This window comes from Triturus cristatus, chromosome 6 (assembly GCF_964204655.1).
Source record: "Triturus cristatus chromosome 6, aTriCri1.1, whole genome shotgun sequence".
NCBI lineage: Eukaryota > Metazoa > Chordata > Amphibia > Caudata > Salamandridae > Triturus > Triturus cristatus.
Window position 1 is genome coordinate 115022521 of NC_140589.1, and position 22192 is coordinate 115044712.

Sequence of the window (22192 nt, forward strand, 5' to 3'; positions counted from 1 at the left end):
ATTCATGCAACTCATAGGAATGATGGCCTCTTGCATCTTTATTGTACCTCATGCAAGACTTCAAATGCGCCCCTTACAGGAATGCCTAGCACGTCAGTGGAACCCGGCCCAAGTACAACTAAAAGATCTGGTGTTGGTGGATGGCCGCACACATCACTCTCTGTAGTGGTGGAACATACAAAACCTGTCCAAAGGGCGTCCGTTCCTCGAGCCAGTTCCACAGATAGTGCTAACAGCAAACGCATCACTCACCGGTTTGGGGAGCCCATCTCCTAAAACATACAATTCAAGGCAAATGGACCACTTAACAAAAAGTGCTCCATATCAATCACCTCGAATTACTAGCAGTATTCCTAGCACTCCAATCATTTCAGCTACATCTACACACAAGACTGTCCTAGTCCGTAGAGACAACATGACAGCCATGTATTACATACAAAAACAGGGGGGCACACATTCTTTGCAGCTGTCCTAGCTCGCATAAAGCATTTGGAGATGGGCCATTCCACAAAACATATACCTGCTTGCAGAACACCTTTCAGGAGTTCACAATCAGATTGCGGATCTGCTCAGTCGACAGATACAGCAAATTCACGAATGGGAACTTTATCCCCAAGTTCTTCAACCATTTCTTCAGATGTTGTCAACCAGAGATAGATCTGTTCGCCACACACGCAAACGCAAAAAAATGCCCAACCTTCACCGCCAGGTTTCCACACCCATTGTCCAAAGGCAATGCGATATGGATGAATTGGTCAGGCAGATTTGCGTACGCTTTTCCGCCACTCCCACTGATTCCCTTAGTGGTACGCAAGCTCAGAAAACAGTCTCTCAAAATGATCTTGGTGGCTCCGACATGGGGACGTCAACCTTGGTTCACGACACTGCTGGAACTCTCAGTAGTTCCACACCAAAAACTACGCCTCTCCCCAACATTGCTAACGCAGAACCATGGAGAGATAAGACACCCCGACCTGGTCAGCTGAATCTAGCAATCTTGCTCCTGAAGTCCTAGAGTTCGGTTATCTTAACCTACCGCCGGACTGCATGAATAAAATTAAAGAAGCCAGACATCCAACTCCTAGAGCTTGCTATGCAGGAAAATGGAAAAGATTTGTCATTTACTGCAACAACAATCATATTGATCCACTGGATGCTTCCATCCAGGACATCATTTGTTACTTAATACACTTGCAAAGATGTAATCTGGCATATTCATCCATAATGTTACATCTCGCAGCACTCGCGGCTTATTTACAAAATAGGCAACACCTGTCACTTTTTCGAGTTCCTGTAATTAAAGTGTTTATAAAGAGCCTTAAAAGAATAATTCCTCCCAGATTACCACCCTCTCCGGTGTGGAATTTAAACATTGTTCTTACCAGGCTCATGGGTCCACCATTTGAACCTCTACATAAATGTGACCTTCAATTCCTCACGTTGTTGCAATTACCTCTCTAAGGAGAGTAAGTGAGATCCAGGTTTTAACCATACAAGAACCCTTTTTACATATACATCGTGACAAAGTGGTTCTTAGAACGAATCCAAAATTCCTTCCCAAAGTCATCTCTGCTTTTCATCTAAACCAATCAGTTGAATTACCAGTGTTTTTCCAAAACCCAGACTCAGTAGCAGAGAGAGCCCTTCACACGCTAGACGTTAAAAGAGCACTACTATGTTACATCGACAGCACTAATCCCTTTCGAAAAACAAAACAACTGTTTGTAGCCTTCTCTCTACCTCATAAGGGTAACCCCATCTCCAAAGTTGGGATCGCCAGGTGGATAGTAAAATGTATTCAAATATGCTACCAAAAAGCTAAACGCACATTAACAATTCCCCCTAGAGCGCATTCAACACGCAAACTAGGGGCTTCCATGGCATTCTTAGGGAACATCCCCTTAGATGACATATGTAAAGCAGCAACATGGTCTACACCACACACCTTCACCAAACACTATTGTGTTGACGTGCAGGCTATGCAACAAGCTTCTGTAGGCCAAGCTGTTCTTAAAACACTTTTTCAAACCACTGCAACGGATACAGGTGACCACTGCTAGGGGAGACACTGCTGTACAGTCTATGCACAGTGTACGATCTGCAGCTCATATGCCTTGAGCGGAAAATGCTACTTACCAGAATGCATCTGTTCGTGGCATGTAGAGCTGCAGGTCCGTACATGCCCACCCACCTCCCCGGGACCCTGAATCCGTTTCAGTATTATCTTAATTAGATACATTCACATGGACACCTCTTCTATTTCTTACTGACTCCATCATTTCCCATCACGGCGAAAAACAATCTAAGGATTGAGTCGATGCCCATGCGCACTATCGTCCAAGGGAGGAGTTCCCTATCTCGTGACTACAAAAGACTTCTTCCAAGACAACAACAAGGTGCAAGCATTGTAGGAGAGTAGGGTCTGCAATCCTATGATCACCCAGATTTTTTGCTTTTGCTTCATTGGTTTACGACTTTCCCTGGCTGTGGGCCTGCCAATCAGACCCACAGCCTAGCTGTTCTCTCTCGAAATTAACACACATGTACATTAGGTGCATCCACTAATTGGAACTGGGCCGCCTTGTCAGTCCCTGTCTCAGCATACCACAGGTATCCAGGGCATCGGTGTACCCAGGGCCTACCAGGGGCTGCAGCATGTATTATGCCACCCCTGGATGGCCGCCCAAATTTGACACAACTGGCTGCACGACAGCTGGGGCAAGGTGGTGTAATCACCCGTTGCTGTAGGTGTAGTATTCCTATACCTAACCCTAAAATGGACACATGGATTCCTATCAGTCACTCCTATGGCAGGCCTTATCAATCCTGAAGGCAGAGTGCTGGGGATCATGTGGGACGGTGCTCTGGCGCGAGCTGAGCCCGTCGACGGCTTGCGGAACCAAGTCCTAAATAGCCGTTCCATGGTGATGCGGGCCAACTACCTTAAAATGCATTATAATCCTTGCGGTTATTTGCTAACTTTGGCATCGCATCACCTACACATGTCGAGTAAGGTGTCATACGAAGTGGAATACGAACCCCTCGCCAATTCTGGCGACGGGGTTAGCATTCCCCCCTTTTAGAGGGGCACGACATGGAAGTAACCTTGAACCCCGGTTAAAGTTGACTCAAGCCTCAGCATCACAAAATGGATGCTGCCACCAGACACAAGTCTGACCTCCTGCTGCTGGGAGACCTTCCAGCGAAGGGAGCTTGGACAAAGGGTTTCCTGTCGAGGGCGGTGTTAGCACCATCCCAGATAGGGTTTGTGTATCCCAGGTAGGCAGGGCTGAAAGGAAGGTGATTGCAAGTGGCACCCCGGTGCTCACTGTGCATAGCCCGGCTCAAACCAGTTTCGGGGGCACACCAGCCCCTGAGCTGGGGCGAAGCCGGACAAAGGATAGGGGTGTAACCACCCCCCTCCTGGCCCCACCCATAGGTAGGACCTAGTCACTGGCCAGCCCCTTTTTCCTAGAATAAAGGTGGGAGCGGGTCCCCTTCCCAAACTGGATAATTCTGAATCTTGAACTACTTTCCACGAAAGGAACTCTTGACTTTTCTGAAGACTCTCCCTTGTGGCTAAGGAGTAGCCACCCTGCACCAGCAGGCACCAACTAAGCGCTTGCGGTTTGCTGTACGTCTCTCCCACGGATCAAGACTGCCCAGCTCGACGAGACCCGGGTTCCCTGCCATCTCTGACCTCTACCTACATCGTCAGCCCAGCTGAGATTCGTAGGTGTGACGAGACCTGCGGGACCGGCCATCTTCAGAACCTGCACGACGCTTATCTAACACGCCCACCGAGGGACCCTCGAGTGAGTGTACCTAGGGTTTGAGAAGCCCTAACCCTGAGTGGCTCCAGCACCGAAGTCCGCCTCCCCAGCATCCACGAGATCTGCGTGGGGGCCCTTCTGCTCCTTGCTGTTCACCGCGTTGTCCGACCACTCGCCGACCGGCTTGTGGCCCTCTTCACGACGCACCACGATAGTTTGTTTTTCATCACTGGTCTGGTTGCTCCAGACTGGCCCTTGCTCCCCTTCAACAGAGGAGTACCTCGGACCCTCCTGGTCCACTCCAGACGCCATCTTGACTCCCCCGCGTGGGTTTGCCACTGCCAAGACCTGCTGCCCCACTCCTGGGCCCAGCATCATCGACAGCAGACACCTTCGTGGGACAGCTCGCCCTCCATCCTGGTCGCCGCCGCGCCTCCTGGTCCGAGGAACAGCCGAGTCCGACGTCATCCACTCACCTGGTCGAGGTGACTTCAGCCGGTACCCTCCTGGTACCCACACGATCGCTGGCTAGCGGTTGAGAACTGAGTCCCCTCTGCTTTCAGGTTTCCTTCAACACCGATCCAGGCTTGGATCTCGCCGAAACATCGACACTGGTCGCCTGCCAGCAACTTCTTCTTTCAGGCTCCCGAGACTACAACGAGGACTCCCGACATCTTGCCGAACCTCACGCAGCCGCAGCCTCTGGGCTAGGTAACTCGAGCATTTCGGTGCTCCATCGCAGGTTCGCTCTACAAGTGTCCAGTTCCTTTTTCGTTTAGTCCCACTGATCGGATCACTCCGGAATCATTAACTCCAGACTCTAACCACTCGCATTTCACTGTTAGCGTAGATGGTTTCTCGTGCCCTTCGGGCATTTGTGTAAATTGTGCAACTGAAGTATTTTCTAAGAGTTTTGTAGTGTGCTTAGCTCCCTGACTCATAAAGAGCCAGGGTAGTCTTGTTATAAATAAATATCTTTTTTTTTCATAACAACTTGTGTGGTGTCCTTTCACTTGACGTTCAAGGGGTATATGTGATGGTAAACAGCTGGCTTAACACGCCCTCTAGAGTTTAGCCTAAAGACTGCTCGTATCCACGCTACTAGGATAGCTGGTCTAAAAGGTTGACTTACAACCAATCATCAATAAGGGTCGTTTGGAATGATACACAGTGATCACTAGAATAGTGAGCACTACATATCAGGCCAACTTCTCACAAGCATCAGAGCCCAACACCAGATGGCGATCTAATGCACAGTGTACGGATCTGCAGCTCTACATGCCAATAACAGATGCATACTGGTAAGTAGCATTTTCCATACTCCAGATATTTCCTAGTTCCAAAGAAGGATCAAAAGCAAAATTTCAGGCCTATTCTGGATCTTCGCTCCCTCAAAAAAGTCATCCAGAAGGAAAAATACCATATGTTGGCGCTTCATCAAATATACCCACATCTTCAGAAAGGGGTTTGGATGTGTTCGATAGACCTCCAAGATGCGTACTTCCACGTCCCAATTACACCACGACACCGGAAGTTCCTGCGCTTCATGGTGGGCTCCAAGCATTATCATTACAGAGTTCTGCCGTTCGGCCTGAAATCTGCACCGTGAGTGTTCCCAAAATGCATGGCATTGGTAGCCGCAGCTTTACATCGCTAAGGTCTGTTCGTATATTCATATCTAGACGACTGGCTGCTAAAAGGCTCGTCTCCTCAAATGGTGAAGAACCACTACCGGATCTGCCTGAACTTACTGCTTGGTACTTCATGTAAATATGGAGAGATTGATCCATCAGTCCACTCAAAGGATTCATCATCTAGGGGCTTCTCTGGACTCCAGCGCAGGAAAAGTGTTTCCTTCGGAGTAGAGACTGTTATCAATCAAGCGGTAATGCAATTTCCTTCTTCAAGTGTATTAACCATCAGTTCGACAAGTGGCATCACTTCTAGGGTCGATGGTATCTTGCATTTTTGTCGTCCCCAACTCCAGGCTGAGAATGAGACCTCTACAGCAGGATTTGGAGGACAAATGTGACCAAATTTCAGCAGGATGAGAAGATCGAATTCTTCTTTCCCAATGAGCGAGAACATCCATTCTCTGGTGGACTCTTCTGAAACATCTCCTAGTGGGAGTCCCTTTCCATCAACCTCCTCCAATACAATCCTTTATCACGGATGCCTCACTTCAAGGATGGGGAGCACACATGGGTTGTCTACAGACTTGGGGCAAGTTGTCGAGCAAAGAACAAACCTATCACATAAACATGCTGGAACTTCAGGCAGTTCATCTAGCTCTCAAAGCGTTCCATCCATCGATTCAGTCCAAGTCGATATTAATACAAACGGACAATATGACCACCTTGTATTACCTAAACAAACAAGGTGTAACTCGCTCTCGCCCACTGTCCCTAGAATCTCAGGCGATTTGGCATTGGCTCCTGGCTATACATCTCTCAATCACAGAAGTCCATCTGCCAGGGTTACAGAACTTGTAGGCTCCAAGTCAGCACTTCGAAGAGCAGCAAGACTGGATGCTAAACGACAAAGTGGTGGCAGACATTTTTCATCAATGGGGTCATCCATCCATCAACCTCTTTGCAGACGAACTAAACAAAAAATGCCACGCCTTCGCGTCAAGGTTTTACCCACCAGGATCGAGAGGGAATGCCCTTTTGATCGACTGGTCAGAAACATTTGCCTACGCTTTTCTGCCCCTTCCTCTCATCCCCAAGGTGGTAACCAAGCTCATTCGCCCCAGGATGAAAATGATCCTAATAGTACTGGACTGGCCACGACCATGGTGGTATCCGGAACTGTTGCAGCTTTCAATGTGTCCACACAGGAATCTTCCGTGCAGACCGACCTTCTGACCAAAATGAACAGGGAGATCCTTCATCCCAACCTTCCCTCGCTGAACTTGGCAGCATGGCTCCTGAGGTCCTACAGTACGGCTACCTGAATCTCCCTCAGGACTGTATGAACATTATAGGGGAGTCAAAAAGACCATCCACGAGAAATTCTTACTCTTAAGTGGAAGAGATTTTACTTGTGGTGTATACGTTTTCAACCTACTAGTGAGCAAGAGGAGGTAATCTTGCCTTATCTTCTGCATTTAGCCAAATCAGGTTTAAAGTATACCTCCATAAAAGTTCACTTGGCGGCCATTACAGCCTACAGAAAATCACCTAACCAACCCTCTTTCTTTCAGCTCCAGGTGGTCAAGGATTTCCTTAAGGGTTTGAAGAAGGTTTTTCCCCCTTTCCGATCTCCTTCTCCTCCTTGGGTGTTGAATCTGGTTCTGTCCAAACTGATGGGTCCTCCTTTTGAACCCATTCATAAGTCCACCCTGCAGCACCTTACATGGAAAGTCGCTTTTTAGTGGCTATTACTTCAGCGCGTAGAGTATGTGAGATCCAGGCACTCTGTTCCAATGAGCTGTACACGGTTTTCCATCACAACAGAGTGGTATTGAGGACTCACCCCACTTTCCTTCAAAAGGTGGTGTCTGACTTCTATGTCAATCAAACAATCACTCTACCCTCCTTCTTTCCCAATCCTGCTATGCCAGCAGAAAGGTTTCTTCACTCCCTAGACCTTAAGAGGGTTCTAAAATTCTATTTAGATAAAACAAACACCATCAGAAAGTCTGATCAATTGTTTCTAAACTATGGTGCCATCAGGACAGGTTTCCCAGCCTCCAAGCGCTCCATTTCCAGATGGATAGTGTCTTGCATTAAGCTGGCTTATCAATTGGAAAATAAACCCTGTGAGAAAATGCCCTTTTTCTGCATGGTATGGCCCCACGTTTTGCTGAATTGCTGATGTTCTTTGACTGAGGTGCTCAGGGACAGTGTTCCTTCCCTAAAACTGCATTGAAGCCTAAACCCAATTGGCATCTCTGGCCACAGGTAGGTCCCTGGTAAATGGTACCCCATGTACCCAGGGCACTGTGACCAGAGAAGTCCCCTGAGGGCTACAGCACTTATTGTGCCACCCTCAGAGGCCCGGCACCTGTTCACTCACACACTGCCTTGCAGGCTATGTGTCTTGGTGCAGATTAAAAGTGAAGAGTCGACATGGCATACACCCCTGTGTGCCATGCCAACAAACCACTGCCCTGGCCTAGGTCAGTCACCCCTCTAGCTGGGTGCACTATGCCAGTGGTGAGGGTACAGAGGCATGAGCCCTGTACCCCTACAGTGTCTGAGCCCATTCTCAGACATTGTAAGTGCAGTGTTGCCATTAAGAGTATATGGTGCTGGGAGTTTGTCATCACGAACTCCACAGCACCATGATGGCTACACTGGAGACTGGGAAGTTTGGTATCAAACCTATCAGCACATTAAACCCACACTGATGCCAGTGTGGGATTTAATGTAAAATGCACGACAGAGGACATCTTGGAGATGCCCCCTTAAACTCAACCAACTTCTATTGTCCCGACCGAGTGGCTGCGTAGGCTGCCACCCACAGTCATGTTTCTGGACCCCTGGGTCGAGAGCCTGCTGCTCTCAGGGGCCTGAAACAATGCACATCCTGGGTCGAGGTGCCAAGCCTCCTCCCCCAGGATGGGCAGGGTTCACGAAGGGGAAGCTTTAAAGACCTGTCGCATTTGTGAGCTTCTCCAGACCAATTGCTGTACTCACCAGTTCTAACCCCCACTTTGGGCGGCAGAGACGGCGGGAAAAACAAGTGATGAAAGGAGGTGTGCCAGCCTCTGCCAAACCCACCCCTCAGGTGGGAGAGGTGAAGTGAAGCACAACTCCGGATCCCCGCCATCTTGAGGATGGGGGGACCCAGCCAGCCAGGAACAGACTCTTGCCCCCCTCCCACTGGAGAGTGGCAGAATACGGGGTGTACTCACCCCAAGGAAGGAACCCATTGGTCCCTGCCTGTTCCCTACCTGTATATTTAGTATTTAGGGGCACCCTGAACCTTGCTTCCTCAGGTCCAGAAACGAATACAAGAAAGAAGATAAGAAGGACTGAAGAGCCGTGCAGAGCTAACAAGAGGATGACGCCCACTGGCTTGGCCCCAGCCCTACCGGTCTGTCTCCCCTTGAACCTGCTCCTGTAAAATCCCAGCGTGTCCTGCAGCCAGCAAACTCAAAAACCCCGGAGGACCTGCCTGCCTTGCCTTCAAAAGACTGTGTCTCCTGTGAACAGCGGCCCTGTTCATCTTTGCAACTTCTGGCAGCAGCCGGAGACCGCAAATCCAGCCAACCCTGCAACCGTCTCCCTGGCGATCCTATCCAGAGATCCCAGACCAGCCTCAAGGGCCCAGCCGACGCCTGCATCCTCAATCCGGAGGACCCCCTCTACCGCGACCAAGAGCGTGTAAGACTTTCCGACGCCAAAATGCATCCCTGCACCTGACGCCCTATGGCCTTGTGTGCCCCAACCAACGGTGCCTAACCAACCCAAGACATCCCAACTTACCCCTCGAAGTGGTGGTCGCACCCAGAAGGTCTTCGTCCCTGAGCCTGCAGTGTTTCTTTTGACCGGAGCCTCTCCATAACAAACAACAGGGTGCCCGACACGAAAACAGCACTATGCACCCGGCCGTCCTAGTGCCGCTGAGGGTGCATCTTTTGTGCTGGCTTGAATCCCCCTTTGCCCTGAGCTAAACCCCAGGACCTTTGCTCCCACAGCCGTGTGGCCTGCTCGCTAGCAGCCACCAACCGGAGACCCCTTATCCTCCATAGGATAACATTGGACCTCAACACTCTGCACCCGGCCGCCCTAGTTCAGTTGAGGGTGTAACAAGAGTGCATCACTGACCCTGGGGGATCCCTGAGTCTACCCCGGAACCTTAACTCTCTCAGTCGATAACTTGCCTGTGAACCGATAACCTATTTTTCCTCCATTGGATAACAATGACAATTTTCTTTCAAAAAGTTTCTAAATGTGGAGTTTTGAAATCTAAAAATATTCTTTAAAAATCGCACGAATAACCAGAACGTATTTACTTACCTGTTTGCAGAAAATTTCCAAGTGGTGAATCTAGGTATCCAGAGTAGAAAAGTAACGTAAAAAGTGACTTACCTGTAATTTACTGATAAAGCCTATTCATTTCAATGCACTGTATTTGCTAAGTGTTGCATACTACTGCATCCCCTGTAAATCAAACAAAATACAATTCCTATTGCATTTTGAAACTGTTCAACATTCAGCAACTTATTAATGTAAAGTATTTAATGCTTACCTGTACCAGGCAGGCTTGGTTCTAAAAAAAAAAAACAACAGTATATTTTGAATACAAAAACAATTGGCCTGGAGTTCAGTTATTTCATTTGCTGACTGAGTGTGTACATCAAATGCTTAACACTGTCCGCTGATACTGCCTTACTGCTCGACCACAAATAGAGAGTAAGGTTCTATCTAACTCTAACCTCTACCTACCTCTGGGGTCACCTGGACTCTATACACACTGTACCTAATTTTGGTATAGTATATATAGAGCCAGTTTCCTAGAAACCCCTACTGGTTTCTCCCAAAGCTCACTCCACTAGGGGAAAAGCAGCTACTATAGCTTATCTACATAATGTACCGATGGCCGAGATCAGCAAGGCAGCAACTTGGAAATCGGTGCATACGTTCATAAGACACTATTGTCTCGATTCCGATTCCAGAGCAGATACCAAAGTAGGCCACGCCTCCTTGACAAATTTATTCTAATGCTAAGTTTGTTGGTGAAGTACTGGGTTTTTAAACTCCAGCGGTGCAGGGGAACACACCCTAAGACTTTGGGTTCTTCCTGTTTCAGACCTACAGAAACACAGAGTCTTCTGGGTGAAGTCAAAGATCAATTTATTGGCTGCAGACCAATTACAGGTATCCGAGAAGTACAACACAATGTATGTTCTCAGGAGACTGCTTAAACTTACAGAACATTACAAACGAAAAGGCAGAGTCATGATGACCATCCCACATTCCAGTTAAGCCAGCCCACAATTATTTACCCAGTGAGGCTCAGATCCCACATCAGATATCAGCAGACCCCAATAAACACGGGCACCTCCTGTTTGTAAAACAAGCCATAAAGCAGGAAGAGTCAGGTGTGAAAGAGATTAGACGGAGGCTTGTGTGGGATGAAAAGGCTTTATGGTGTGTCAAACCCTGATGCTAATCCCAGGTGGCCGTAGGACGGGGAGCTCGTGGGACCGGACTGACCTGGGGCGGAGGAGCCAAATCGCATAGGTCACAGAGAAGTCAAATGGAAGGCGCATGTGTTCTGAAGGCCTGTACTTGTCCTTAATGTGTAGCCTATGTGAGGGCAACCATAAGATGGCCGCCGCTCCAAGATGGAACCCACGAAGTCAATGTGAAATATCGTATACAAAGTGCGTTTATCGATGAAATGTTATACAAAGGACTTGTACATACCGCATTGGCCATTCGCGGTTCGCTAGTACCGGAATAGGCAGGGTAGGGCCCTGCCTCCTACGCGGTCCCAAATTTTAAAGTACCACAGACCCTCCTTTTGCCCTTACATAGGCAATAACTATACTCATTTTAATCCGAGTCCAGGTCTATATTCATAAAGTCATGGAGATGTTGCTGTAGCATCATCCTATTACTTAGCTCGTCCCTCGATACAGGTTTCCTTACGCATAATGTAGCACAGAGGCCACATATCGCAGGAGCACACTGTATACACAGACAGAACAGGAAAAGAATGGCTAAGATCATTCCAATGACCATCAGAATCTTCCAACCCCAGGCAGATATCAGTTCCCAGAACCACCCCACCAGTGACCAATCTCCTTTATCCACGTGAATAGATTCAGATATTTTATGCAGTTTGGAGATGGCTTGATAAACTGTTGGAGCGTTATCTGGTATGAAAATGCAACAGCTAGATTGGATGACCTTACATACCCCACCATGGTCTGCAAGTATGACGTCTAGAACCAAACGGATCTGCAAAGTCATGAGGCGATCCGCTTGGAGCTCAGCTGTCAAATTACCAAGGGCACCAGCCGTAACATTAACAGTGGATTCAACCACACGAGTCAGTTGTCTCAGGTTCCTACTATTGACCATAGGTCCCCAAAACGGCAGGAAACCCAGAAAGAAGTCTCACGCTTCCTGACCGGCAGTATCCTCCTTACTAACCACGCCTCTTACAACTCTGGTCTTGTGATAATCAGAGGCAGCAGTAAATGTTGGCGGTAGCAAGTTTGCAATATAACATGTGCCCGAGAAATCAGGGGGCAACCATGTATATGCTCGGTCATTGCAAACAAAATATGTACCCTTGGCAGCCAAAAACGCAGGGGAAAACTGTGATGGAAAAGTGTACGTTTCAGTACAGTCACTTTTCCCCAGTTGAGCTCTTGGATTCTGACCATTACCTTGTGAACAGAACCGACCTATGTGGGGTACGACCCAAATTGGGGATGACATTTTCCGCTGCCTTTCACCCAGACTAATGCTATACCCCGTCGCGTTCCAACCTACATAAGCCCGCAATTCATCCTTGGGAATAGATGAGTATGCGTCGATATCTCTGCTCATATCGGCAACTCCTTTCATTAAGGCTTTATTGTTTGTGCTAGGTCTGATGGAACGCGGTTGTCGCGGGGAGTAGGCATCTAATGCAAAAAGAAACATGGTCTGGAATGCCCATGATGATCCATTATAGCTAAACGGCAGCACTAGATAAGGAATACCCTTGTTAATGGTGTGTGGCATTAAACCACACACCCTGCAATTGGTTGTATTCATGACTAGTTGGTGCTGGTGCAGGAGTTGAATGAATGAATTGTTTACAAACTCGGAACGTCTAGCTTGTTCGTGTTCAGGCAGAGGGTGGAAAGAGTGTAAGGAGACAGTAGGAGGAGGTATAGGCTGTTCAGTGGGTGCAAATGGTACTTGAGAGGAGAAGAATACATAACCTACAGTAAACACCATCATACTAAATAAAACAAACAGACATAATAATACAAAACGTTTGCTCTTCATTATTCTACATATTTTCGTCTTAAAGTTCATTTTCTCAGCGGGTCTCTCCATCTTGAAAAACTCCATCCTCTAATCGTGCCGCTCGCGGCGGGTGAGTATCTTCTGCTAAGGAGTACGCCTGTCAGTCCAGGGAACGCCCTAGACCAACCAGAACCGTTGACCTAACGTCTTCGGCCTGTACCCCAAAGTCTTGGCACCGCGACCCTGCGGCTGAACCCGGATGGTGGTTCGAAAAACAAAAAATCAAAAAGTCCTTCAGATGGGAGAGCTATAATATCAAAAAATAGTAAGGGAAGGGAGTTTTTATTTGTCCATAGGCCTTGGTCGCAAGTTATATCGGTTTCTGCCAGGTACTGTCTGGTCTTGAAACAAGAGGTCAGGCTCTGTGGTGTCCAATCGAATTGACGGTGGCACAGCTTCCTGCAAAATATCGTCACTTTCTTGTTCTGAAGTTGTGCCTCTTACGCGTGCATCACTAAATGGTACAAAACGAGGTACAGTGTCTCTTTCAGAATCAGCGATACCCTCCTGGACCCACCGGTCATATGGTAGAGGCAATGGGATCCGTTTACAGTGGGCGCCGTGAATCCAATTATTTTTCCCTTTCACTCGAACCACTGATCTTGTCGACAGAAGTACGAGGTGAGGGCCGATCCAACGGGGCTCATCGTTGTTCTTTCGCTGAAAGATTTTCTCGAGTACCCACGTGCCAGGTTCGATATGGTGTCCTGGAGCTTCAGAGGCCTGGGGGAGACTATCGTGCACCTGTTGGTGTAAAACACGCAATTTAGCCGTCAATTCATACAGATAGTCAAGCAGTACTGGATGTTCGATTTCGCTGCATATTGTCGGTCTTGGCACACCCCATACATTGGCCGGGCGGCCAAAAACCACTTCATATGGACTAAGTCCCACTCGTGAATGCACAGTCCTTCTTGTGGATAGGAGTGCTAAAGGCAGAGCGTCAGGCCATTTAAGACCGGAGCTCGCCTGGATTTTGGCCAGTTTGAGCTTCAGAGTGCCATTGTAGCACTCTACTAATCCAGCTGATTGGGGGTGATTTGCAGCGTGGAATTTCTGCTTTATCCCTAACCCCTCACACACATTCTTCATCACTCGACCCACAAATTCACTCCCATTATCACTCCACACCATTCTTGGCATTCCAAACCTAGGAAAAAATTCTTTCACAAGGGCTTTGGCTGTGGATAAAGCAGTGTTGTCTTTTAGGGGATATGCTTCTATCCATTTTGAAAAAGCGCAAACAACAACCAGTACATATTTCAAGTTTTTGCACCTTTCCATGTGGATAAAATCTAGCTGCAAAACCTCAAATGGATATGATGGAGGCGCAAAATGACCAGCTGGAGTTGGGGTTCCCCTACCAGGGTTGTATTTCAAACATACCATACAATTCTTGACCACATTCTCTGCACACTTGGGAATTCCAGCGTTCTGCCATACTGGAGCCAACAACTTACAGATTCCTTTCACACTGATATGTGCCATTCCATGTGCCATAGTAACCACTGGAAGCACATATGCATCAGTTAGCAACCATCGCCGGTGTTCTGACAGATCAACCCAACAACCATTCTCATCCAATTTACCCTTGCTTTCTCTCCACTTGCTCAACTCTTACTCTGTGGCTTCAGCTTGAAGGGACTTCACACTCTCTATCGTGTCTTCACACATTCCAACATCACCAACCCACCTTGCAGGGCCTGCAACATACATTCGAGTCTTCACATCTTTTGCTGTTTCTTTCGCGATTTCATCAGCAAACGCATTACCACGACCAACATCATCAGTGACTTTCTTGTGCGCACTGCATTTCATAATCGCAACTTGTAACGGTAAGGTCAGTGACTCAAGGAGATCATTCACCAACTTGCCATTCTGAATTTTAGCTCCATGCGAAGTCAGGAACCCACGTTCTTTCCACAATCGCCCAAAACTATGGGCCACGCCAAAGGCATACTGGCTGTCAGTATATATGTTCACTTTCATTCCTTCAGACAACACGCATGCTCTTGTAAGGGCAATTAATTCTGCTGCTTGAGCTGAATTATGTGGCACACATGCAGTTTCAACAATCGTGTGCAAAGTCGTGATAGCATATGCAGCAGTCGTATCACCATTCGGAAGCTTGAAGCACGAACCATCCACCCATAAGGTACCATCAGACTCAGTTAGGGGAGTATCTTTAAGATCTATTCTCCCTTTCGTCTCTTTTTCTGTTCTGAACAGACAATCATGCTGCTCAATCTCATCTATGTCTGCTGGAATCGGAAATAATGTAGCTGGGTTCAACGTATTGCATCTGTGTTAACACTGATAATGCGCAACCGTCCTTTTCATGAACATACAATGTAAAAGGCTTACTGTAGTCGCGGGTACCCAACACAGGAGCTGAACATAATGCATCACGCAATTCCCAAAAACTTTTCTGACACTCTTCAGACCATGGGACAGGATTCGGTGTGTTTTTACATGTTAATGCTAACAAAGGTTTTGCCAGCAAAGAAAAATTTGGTATCCAGTGCCTACAGTATGAAGTAATGCCCAAGAAAGCACGCACTTCTCTCTGTGTTCTTGGCACGCTCAATTGTGCAATGGCTTGAATTCTTCCTGGGGTCAGTTTCCTTCACTCCTTCGATAAGAGATGACCTAAGTAGGTCACTTCTTGTCGACAATATTGCAGTTTTGAGAGAGACACTTTATGATGAAAGGCAGACAAATGACTTAACAATGACAATGTAGCTTCTTTACAATTTTTTTCAGTATCCGCGCCTATTAGTAAATCGTCAACGTACTGAATAAGGATAGCGCCACTAGGTAAAACAAGTGCATCAAGCTGCTCTTTTAAAGTCTGACTGTATATTGATGGACTTTCACAGTAGCCCTGTGGAGCGCGTTTAAAGCGGAAGCTTCGACCTCCTAAACTAAAGCCAACAATGTCCCTGCTCTCCTCTGCAATTGGGATGCTAAAGAAAGCATTCTTTAAATCGATCACTGAGAACCATGCAGCGGAGGCTGGAATCATAGTTAACAAGGCAGTTATATCAGGGACAACTGGAAACTGTGGCACAATAATCTTATTTACCTCTCTAAGATCAATCACAAATCTGTAAACAGGTGGCTGTGAAGGGTCCGTACGTTTTAAAACAGGTAAAACAGGACTATTGCAAACATTGCCTCTTGTTTCCTCGATTACACCCTTTTTAATCAAATCACTGACAATTGCTAACAACACTTTCTGACCTTCATTGGAGATCTTGTACTGGGGAATGCGTGGCAATCTGACATTGGCTTTCAAAGTGACCACGTATGGCGGTATTTCCAAGAGACCCACATCATTGGGACCAGTAGCCCAAAGGGCATCCGGAAGGGATGACAATTCAGGTGGCAATGTATTCTTTGACAAATACATTGGGGAAATCACTTCCTTACCTAATGTAAGTTGTACTCCTGAGGGAGAACAATATAGTGTTGCATGCAATCTTTTTAACAAATCCAACCCTAACAGATTTTCACCACAACCTGTCGTTAGGATGAGGGGTGCTTTTAACTCACAAGGTCCAACAGAAAGTGGCATAGGACTAGAAATCGGGTTCCTAACTGGGGCGCCAGAAAAACCTACTGAAACATTTATTTCGCCAGACAAAGGCGCGCCAGGGAGTTTTGAATGCATAATTGAACTCTTTGCAGCACCAGTGTCCAGCAGAAAGGGCTCTGTTACACCCGCTGTGGTCACCTTAACATACGGTCCACTCTGATCCACTGGTACTGAAACAACTCCCTCTCTCTGTCTATGGCTGTCCTAGTAATCATCACCTTCCACATTGTTGTCTTCTGCATAATAGTCATTATTATAGTACTGAGCTGTATTACCATTTGCATTGGCTTGCTGATCAAAGCTATTTATCGTATTTTGAGGCGGAAGAGGACGCGCGTTCTGGGGAACATTTCCACGCCCTCTACCTCTAAGAGCTTGCTGACCACCTCTACCTCTTGTGCCATACGCATTATTAGTACGCTGCAACAATTTAGGACAACTATACTTAAAATGACCTTCCTCTCTGCAACATGAACATTGATTGGGACCTATAGGGATACGTGGTTGATAATACCCATTCATTTGCTGGTTATTTTGAAACTGTTGGGGTTGCTGATAGATACCTTGGGTTTGCCTATAATTATTCTGTCCTCCACGTGGCGGATAAGCCTGCTGTAAAAGGACCTTCGTTTTCAATTCTTTCGTTTTCTTGTCTGTTCTATCCTTCTCGTCTTTATCTCTATTTTCGTAATACTGTGCAGTAGCCAGTATTTGCGCCGAAGAGGAAACAGCCCAAGAACTCTCTGAATCTTTTAATTTCTTACACAACTCGGGAAGTAGATTCTGCACAAATTTATCAACAAATAACCGTTGGCCACCTTCAGTACTCATGTCTTGACCACTGTGGTCAATAAACGTTTCTTCAAACCTTGTAAAGAAATCGGACACTGTCTCATCTTTTTTCTGCTTGCATGCGGATAGTTTATCCCAATTCACGCGCATGGCGGGCATTATAGTTTTCATTTAGGTAATAATTCTACCAGGGAGGTCTGCTACGAGGGGCTCAGGTTTTGCACCACCAACTTGTCTAGTGTCTGCAGCAATGATATTAGCCCATGTGTTACCCAATTCTGCAGCGTGATCTACATTACGAATGGATCCCCATAAAGGCTGTGGAACCACATTCCCGAACAACATATCTATGTCAGCCAGATTCATGACACACGAGTCTGCAGTTTGTGATAACTCCTTATAATATCCTGCAGGGTTTTTACGGGGGTCAGGCAATGTCTGCTTAAGCGCTAACACCTCAGAACGCTTCCATGGGACATGTACCCAAACACGCTGAAAATGAGCTGGAACAGCTGGATTAGCATTTGCATCAGCAGGTCTCCAAACTGGAGGAACCTCAAGCATCGGATATTGGCGAGCTTTTACCTTTTTCCCCACAGGGAATTCCTGTTCGAACAATGATTGTTGACAATCGCCATTCCTGAAGGACTGTAAAGTCGCAACTGCTTTATCTACATCAGGACCCACAATTGTACCTGTTCCAAAATCAAATCGCACTCGACACAACTCCTGCGGGTTTGAGTTTGAACCATGATCCTCCAATTCCTCACAGAGGAATTCACACATTTTGTCAAACACATACCTCTGTTTTGGGGCGTCCCATTGGTGAAAAACGTTAACAACTGATTCCACATCATAGAGTGAAGGGAAAACAATCCACCTACGCACCATATGATCTAATACCTCTTTCTCTTCAGGATTAGGCAGCTGACTACGCAACTGCTTACGTTGTAAACCAGGGGTCATACTAGATGACCCAAAGAGAGGCGACATTAAACTAGTAACTACATTAGCTAGTCGTTGTCGTGCTGAAGGAGAAGTTGAGGCGAAAACGGGGGGGAAAGACAGAGGGAAGAAAAGCGGATGCAGATACAGGTACCTGGGTAGTGTAAGGAAGAGCGCCAGGGGAGGCAGCTGATGTACTAGGCAAAGTCGCAGGAAGCGCAGGGGCAACAGGTAACAAAACTGGCGGCCCTTGAGAGGGCTGCACTGTAGGGATAGGAGCCAGCTGAGGAGGAGCTGGCGGCTGTGGGAAGGCTTGTGGCACATTAACTGGAGGCTGCATATTCACGAGCTGTGGAGGCGCTGTGGCATTTTGCGCATACGGGGGTGGCGAACTTAGCAAATGGGACATTAGGGAATCTTTCTCTTTCTCTTTTGTCTCATCTTGTGGTAGGGGTGACAAAAATGGGTAACATTTATCGATCCCTAGTTTGCGCTGTCTATGTAACTGCTCATTCATTTGTTCCTCCTCATTATCTTTAAATTGCACAGCTGCTTGCATCATTGACATACCTTTTTCTCTCTTATTCCTTTTTGCTAGCTTAATTTCCTTCTGTTTGGCTTCCTTTCGCCATAGGCGGAAAGAATCAAACATCGCCGGCCGGGCTTTCTTTTTAAACAACTTAACTTCCAAATTATCTAAGATATCTGTATCGAAACTACCATTTTGGGGCCATTTTAAAACACCGTCCTTTCTGGTGTATCGGATCCATACTTCATTATATGCAATGGGGCGCACGCCATGTTTTACATAAAGCTCATAAGTTGGAGTTCCAATTGGAGGAACCGGACACGAATCCTCTAATTGGGAATCCCTTCTACAACCCAAACAAAACAAACTTCCAAATACACTAGAACCAGGCATCTTCGCTCACTAGTCTAGTTTCAAACTTCAAAGGATTATCGAATACGATAGTCTCGTGAATACACGAGTCCTCTGGCTTTGGCACTTGCAAGTTCCAAATCAAAGCGATCCCGAAGGATACCAAATTCCCGAAGGATACCAAACAAAACTGGGAGACGCTCCACTTATACTTAACTGAATATCAATGATCGATGGCGTCACCAGAAGACTCTCAATTGTTTCGCTCTACAAAATCTTCAAGGGTCCAAAACAAGGCGATTAATCAGGGCAGCAGTCCTTCGTAGCCGTCTGGACGCGGAGAACTTCGCAGAAAAGACTTTCGGACCACGTCGACATGCAGGGGTCGATGAAGTGGCGGCCTTCCTCCGGAATTTCCACACGAAGCTCCTCACGAACTTCTGGCTTGGACCGGTATCGCTGAAATCGCCCCGAGTTGGGCGCCAACTGAAGTACTGGGTTTTTAAACTCCAGTGGTGCAGGGGAACACACCCTAAGACTTCGGGTTCTTCCTGTTTCAGACCTACAGAAACACAGAGTCTTCTGGGTGAAGTCAAAGATCAATTTTTTGGCTGCAGACCAATTACAGGTATCCGAGAAGTACAACACAATGTATGTTCTCAGGAGACTGCTTAAACTTACAGAAACGGCCTTCTCCTTATGTACAAAATATCATGCTTCAGGCACACATTCCTCGTTTTACGATATGGTCATTCACATGTATTCATTACAAACGAAAAGGCAGAGTCATGATGACCATCCCACATTCCAGTTAAGCCAGCCCACAATTATTTACCCAGCGAGGCTCAGATCCCACATCAGATATCAGCAGACCCCAATAAACACGGGCACCTCCTGTTTGTAAAACAAGCCATAAAGCAGGAAGAGTCAGGTGTGAAAGAGATTAGCCGGAGGCTTGTGTGGGATGAAAAGGCTTTATGGTGTGTCAAACCCTGATGCTAATCACAGGTGGCCGTAGGACGGGGAGCTCGTGGGACCGGACTGACCTGGGGCGGAGGATCCAAATCGCATAGGTCACAGAGAAGTCAAATGGAAGGCGCATGTGTTCTGAAGGCCTGTACCTGTCCTTAATGTGTAGCCTATGTGAGGGCAACCATAAGATGGCCACCGCTCCAAGATGGAACCCACGAAGTCAATGTGAAATATCGTATACAAAGTGCGTTTATCGCTGAAATGTTATGCAAAGCACTTGTACATACCGCATTTGCCATTCGCGGTTCGCTAATACCGGAATAGGCAGGGTAGGGCCCTGCCTCCTACGCGGTCCCAAATTTTAAAGTACCACATTGGAATCGGTATTTTTTGATGTTTTCTGCCATTTTTATGGTTCTCATTTGCCCGTAGGAAGAAGGGATGGGCATGCTACTCGATTCTTCTGCTTATGACTATTGATGAGAATCCCCTGGAAGAGAAGGATAAGTTACTTATCTGTAATCCTAGTTCTCTTCCAGGGGTATCCTCATCAAAGTCATAAGCAACCCTCCCGCCCCCCCGGGCAAATGATCTAAAAAGTGTCATCTCTTTGTGCCCTGACCTCTGGGTCTCCGCAAAGAACAACTGACCTAACTGTCACCCCTGAGGCATGATGGGAAGCTAGGGGTCATGGCTGCCTTAAAGGCAAAGTACCAGTTTCTTTGTGTTCCTCTGGGTTAGCTTTTCAGCTTTCTGTACTATCGAAGTTACAATGCAGCCTATGAGCTGACAATGCCTGCTTTTCTCTTTGCAGGGTTATGTTTTCTGCTGTGCATTAACCTCTTCGGTGCCCGTGACGAGCTGGACTCGTCATGGGCCGCGGTGGCGCTGTGCCCATGACGAGTCCAGCTCGTCACAAACCCCGCCCGCTAATGCAACGGCCGGCACAGGGCGGGGAAAGGGGCGGGCACCGAAGGGGTTAAAAGCAGTTCAAATGTCCTTTGTTTTCCTGCTTTGTTTTTGTATGTGTGCAAAGATAAATCTTACGGCATTGCTCAGCCTGTGGTGTATGGGAGGCTGCATTGATTGTTTGTCAAAAAATGTATATGTGTATATATATATATTCACTGAAAAAAAACATAGGTTTCACACATGTTATAGTTAGCTGGACATTTCACTCGTAAAAAACCATTGAAATTCCCCTGTTATAGTTAGTTCAGCTAAATATAACTCGCGCGACCGCAATCCACTGCTGACATCACTGATGACATCTCAAATGACATCACTGATGACATCATCTAGTGAATATGTGTCTTTCTGAAACATACATATTTTTTATATATGTATATCTAGAGGTTAATGGAAGAATAAATGGGTAAATAAGTGTCTAAATGGATGTTTTTTTTTGTAAAATTAATTGTATAACTGACTTATTAACAGTATCTTAGTGAATACAGTGATGTAATATGTGACATCATCAGCAGTGGATTGCGGTCGCGCGAGTTCTATTTAGCTGAACTAACTATAACGGGGGAATTTCAATGGTTTTTTACGAGTGAAATGTCCAGCTAACTATAACATGTGTGAAACCTACGTTTTTTTCAGTGAATTTGCAAGGTTTTTAAAATGCTAATTCCTAACTATAACGTGTGTGAAACCTATGTTTTTTTTAGTGAATTTGTAAGGTTTTTTTAAATGCTAATTTATGTATGTATTATTATATTTTTTATATATTTATTTAATGGCTCGTTTAAAGTGTTTTGGTTTTTTTAAGGCTTTTTCACCGTGCGCGCACCCCGTGATTTTTTGAAAAAAAAAAATGTTTTTTTCACCCTTCGGGGTCCTTCAGGGACCCCCTGACAAAGGCTAGGGGGTCAGGAACTCTCTACCCTGCCCCCTTTTCACGTTCTCCACCTTTGTTTTTCACTGCAACACACAAAATGGCGTCCGACACTTCCTGATTTCGACCGATTCGAATGTTGACTGACATCTAACCACCAATCAGAATTACGCTCGCGCACGGCACCGTGCGCGCACCGTGTGCGCATATAGATATTTATGTATTTTTAACTGCAATTTTCTCAAACTACTGAACAGATTGACACCATATATGCAAAAGGCACATCCCTGACCTAAGGACTACCTCTTTGCCAAATTTCAAGTAATTCTGTTCAGCCGTTCGGGCTGTACCTTCGACTAAAGGTCCTATGGGAAAATGCATGGGGAAAACGCGTTTTGGGACCCTCCT

General features: G+C 46.6%; 1 protein-coding gene across 1 annotated transcript in view; it reads left to right on the forward strand.

Annotated features, from left to right (window-relative positions):
* The window catches only part of LOC146816481 (exportin-5-like), a 1583592-nt gene that overhangs the window by 522048 nt on the left and 1039352 nt on the right, over positions 1-22192 (forward strand).